The sequence below is a fragment of the Heterodontus francisci genome, chromosome 34 (assembly GCF_036365525.1).
Source record: "Heterodontus francisci isolate sHetFra1 chromosome 34, sHetFra1.hap1, whole genome shotgun sequence".
Classification (NCBI taxonomy): Eukaryota; Metazoa; Chordata; class Chondrichthyes; order Heterodontiformes; family Heterodontidae; genus Heterodontus; species Heterodontus francisci.
In genome coordinates, this window is record NC_090404.1 from 38,268,625 (window position 1) to 38,273,566 (window position 4,942).

General features: G+C 40.9%; 1 non-coding gene across 1 annotated transcript; it reads right to left on the reverse strand.

The window, feature by feature from the left end:
• Positions 1-2,952: 2,952 nt before the first annotated feature.
• trnal-uaa (transfer RNA leucine (anticodon UAA)) lies at positions 2,953-3,035 on the reverse strand. The gene has a single exon. It is a non-coding gene; the product is annotated as a tRNA-Leu (tRNA).
• Between the last annotated feature and the right edge of the window lie 1,907 nt (positions 3,036-4,942).

Sequence of the window (4,942 nt, forward strand, 5' to 3'; positions counted from 1 at the left end):
TTCTTATTAGTTCAGTGGTGAGTATCCCTACCGATCACTTGGGGAATGAGTGTTCAGTTGCTACGTGAGGAGGTTGCACATTTTCAAGACATCAAAATGTTTCATGGTGCAGATTTATCTGAAAATACAACTGGGAATATTAGCAGAGTTAAATAATGCAAGAGGGGATGTTCTCGTTAATAATTTGTCTTGAGCAGAGACCATTCCATCATGAAGTGCCCTCACACTACACAGTGATAGATAATTGCAGTTTTAACTTAATTTAATGCTGATTTCCTTTCGTGCTGCTCAATGACACTGCTTTATAGCTGCATCATATTCAATCCAATGTTTCTCAATGTGGAAATTAAGATTCAATATTTATGTATAATTCTGAAGATTCTGAAGTGCATAAAGTATAGATGGAGCAAAATTCTTACAGTGCATTCAGGAGAATTTTTAGCCAATGCTGAGCAAACCCAACAAGAAAAGGGGCAGTTCTGGACGTAGAGTTAAGGACAAAATCTGTGTAGGTGGAAGGGGTATCAGTGGGAAAGCATTTTAGTGGCAGTGATCATAATTCAGTTAGATTTATCACAGTTAGAGAAGGATACAGATAGACCAAGCGTGAAAAGTTTAAATTGTGAGAAGGTCACTTTTACTAATCGGAGATTTGATTTGTTAAAAGAGGACTGGAAACAGCTACTTGAAGGTAAATCAGTGTCAGAGCAGTGGGAGGCATTCAATGAGGAGCAAAGAGAGTTCAGAACAAATATTCTCCGATGAAGAAAAAAAGTGAGACTCCCAAATTTAGGCTCCCCAGAGGTCAGAATCCCACAGAGAACAGGCTAACAGTCACAAATATACACTTTTGCCATTACCTTTTGATTCCTGCCACTGAGTCAATTTTGGATCCAACTTGCCAGGTGCCTTAATATCGTATAAGCTTTTAATTTGATGACCATTCTTCCATGTTGGACCTTGTTAAAAGTCTTGCTCAAATCCATGAAGACTAAATGAAGCACGTCAGTCTCATCAACCCTCATTTCAAAGCAAAATACTTCAGATGCTGGAAATCTGAAATAAAAACAAAAGTGCTGGAAATACTCAGCAGGTCTGGCAGCATCTGTGGAGAGAGCAGCAGAGTTAAAGTTTCAAGTCAGTGACCTTTCATCAGAACTGGCAAAGGTTAAAAATGTAATAGATTTCAAGACAATTAAGTGTGGTGGGGCAAAAGAGAAAAAAAGAACAAAGAGAACAGAAGAACAAATATTATCCCGAATGAGATTTTTATTCTTTTTATTCAGCAAGTAATGCATTCTTTTTGTGACAGTTCATACAGCAGCAAGAAAGTTTCATCCCCTGACCAGGAATGTAACCAGGTCTGCAGTGGAAAAAGCACAGAATTCTCATCACTGGAGCACCAGTGAATTTGCCAGACTTCACTGCAAGTTAGCAGCTCCACGCTGCTTTTGCTATTTCTTCACTTCAGGCCACTTTCACCACAGATTGGTTTCTCATTAAAACAATCGAATGTTGAGCAAGAAGACAAAAGACTCGTTCAAGCAAGGACAGCACCGAATGTGTTAACAAGAGCATAAAGCTGCAGATGTACAAGTTTCAATTTCCAAGATGCACCAACCTCATCAATGCGACTCCTGTAAAATGTGCAAAGCAACACACTGCCGTCATACATCAATAGAAACAACTGACACACAACAAATTCTGCCAGTTTCATGTGGGATCTCCTTCTTCTATCATTGCTTTTTCTCCAGATCTCTCTGTTCCTCCAGCTCCCAGATGAATTCGCTGCATCATGTGAACACACCGAATTCAGGAATCCCAGCTTTCCCTGGAAAGTAGGGAGTGGGAATGAAAGATGGAGGACATTGAGAAGCAATGGATTTTGCAGATAACAGGATAAATAAGCACTGTGATCTCATCTTCCTGCTTCTTCCAGATACTGAATACTGGAATGTGCAAGAGTTGTTCCCATTAGCAATTATCCCCAGTCACACTCTCCTTCCAATCTTTTACCCGTTGCTTAGATTTCAAACTGTGCACAATTTCTCACTGGCGTTCAATGTGAAGAAAGCAGAGCTGCGAGAAGCTAATGTTGTTCAGCAGATGTAACTCAGGAAGATGTCTAACAGGCCGATGATAACAGTGAATGTTTTGATTAGCTGAGCTGCAGTGAAGGGTTGGCACCATTTAAAATGTCATTCAGCAGGTCTGCTTCCAAAGCTGGTGATAGAAATGACAAACGTACAATTACAGAAAGGTACAGCACAGAAGGAGGTCATTCAGTCCAGTGTGATTCTCTGACAGAGCAGTTGTGATTGGTTGATCAGGAATGATATTTGTGCAGTTTGAACAGCAAGCAGAAAAAGCTGGTCCAATGTCTGCCATCCATATATTCCTTGCCCCATCCTCCCTCGGTGGGCTGAAGGGCCTGTTTCAGTGCCGTATCTCTAAACTAAACTAAACTAAAAGAACACATCACTCTGGGTTGTGATTTGTCACAGCCCTTCACATGTTCCCTTTAACTTTCCGAGCTCTGTCATCGACCTGTCACATCTCTGACTTCTTCAGCTCTGGTGCATAATCGCTGATCTGAACCTTTAATTGTGTTTCTCTCTCTCCACAGGTAAGGCCAGAGGTGCTGACCATTTACTTGTTTCTTTTATTTTAAATGGAAGTCATGTTTGTGAGTTGTCAGGGCAGCAACTACTGACCATTTGCTGACCAGGAATCGAACCCAGGTCGTTGCAGTAACTGCATTGAACTCCAACCATTCGACCACCAGAGAAGCTCGCGAATTGCTTCTCCCTTTTCTTCACTTCCAACAGGCTGATTTTTGTGTTTATTTCTCACCGTTTGTTCAGCTTCCACAATATCTGATTGATAGTGATACATTTGAACTTTTCCAATCAGCAAATAGAGCAGCCAACTCGAGGAAAATAAGACTCACTTCGCTGTGAGTAGGGTTCAAACCTGCGCAGGAAAACTCCCATTGGATTTTAAGTCCAACGCCTTAACTACTCGGCCATCACAACACTGTACAATGCATCATCCAATTGCCTTAGACTACACATATTCTGGGAACCTTGAATTGCATGACATCTCCCATTTGATGTGAAAATTAACATGATGGAATCAGTGAATTTTCCAGAACAGAAGGAAGCCTCTCGACCTGCCAAGCCTGTGCCGGCTCTTTGGAAGATCAGTCAGTTTAATCCCACAATCCAGCTTTTCCCCATCACCCTGGAAATCAGTCCTCTTCTCTTCTCACTATTCTCTGTTTTATATCCCTCAGATAATTATGTATCCAGGCTGTCACTGGTCCTTTAATTCCATCACTTTAATTTTTCTAACAATTTGATTATGTGGTATTTCACCAAATGACTTTTGAAAATCCATCTCCACAACAGCAACCACATTACCACTGCCCTCATCAAATGTCTCCGTTACTTCATCAAAGAACACATTTCATGAGAAAAACACAAACTGCCACGAAATCAAAACCCAGTTCCTCAATTCACATTCCTTGTCTCCGATGAATCCCCATAGAAATATTATCAACATTCCGCCGCTGTCCTTCCTCAGTCCAGTCCTGCTTTTGTAGTGTGTGTCTGCTGAGCGGTCACTCAGACCTAAATGTATAGACTGAGTTCAAGGTCCAAATGAACATTGATGCGAATGGAGCATGTGCAACCTAGAATCAGCGGTGGTAGCCCAGAAAGGCTTTAAGAACATGAAAGTGAATGTTACAGTCGGCTAAGCTGCAGTAAAATGAAATGGAAGGAAATCAGTATTAATAGTGGAAGGAATAATCTGAGAGAAGAGGTGGGTTTGAATGTTGGAGCCTGAAGCACAGGCATGTGTAAGTGCGATGATGTAAAAGGAGACAATAGTTTTCATCCATCAGGAAGAAATACATTTTCATGGAATAAAGATTGGTTATTTGCTGCATTCCATTATCAGGTACTGCAGCCGCTTTAAGACATAAAGCAAGCTCTGTCTTGATCGGTGTTGCTGTGACCACAACACAGAGTATTCACCATTATACAGTCACAGTCCCACTCAATCAGCTGCGATAGTCTAACACGGATTGTTAAACAAAGATCTTTTTAGTGAAGATGATCTTTCCACGAAAACTAACAGACCTGGTGAATATTTCCAACATCTCCTGCTTTTATTTCGAACTTTCCATCTGAGCAGCTTTTCTGACGATATAACACAAGTTCTGACAGCATTGGCATTAGAAACCCCGTCGCTCATAAGACTGGAACATAAATCCACATAACCACGTGAATAGAGATTAAATTCTGGCACTGATGACTGATAAGTGAGTTTTCTTGCTGTGCGCTCTTTGAGTCCAGGGCTTTGTAATGAGAATGAAGGAAATATGAGAACTTTCTGAGCGTTGTTACTGCAAAGTTAGTAATAAACGCATTACAATCCAATTTCAATTATAACCCTAGTTGTGTATGGAAAATGGCAAGCAAAACTGGATAAACACCAAAGCAAGGCATGAGCCGAGTAAAAGTGGCAGATAGTAGTGAAATGAAACTCAAGAAACGAGTATATAAACACAAGAGGGGAGGCTTTTGCATCCCTGCTGCCCAATTACAGCCATCAATCTGTGGCATTCAAAACCCTTTTCTCATAGTTTCAGAGACTCTACGTGTTTCTTCGTGAATTCACAGGGATATGGGGATGATGGAGGCTGAGAGGGAATATAAGGGGTTAATATGTTATCCAGAGGATCTAAAGACTATAAGTGTGTACAGTGACAGTAAGGGACTCTCAGAGTATATCAAAGAAATAACAGAGCATATTAGAGAAGATCATGAGCTAAAGGAGATTCGAAGTGTTTAAGGAAGGGTCAGGATCTATCAGATAGGATAAAGAACGCTCAGGATGTATTAAAGAGGATAACGCATGACCAGGTTGCATCAGA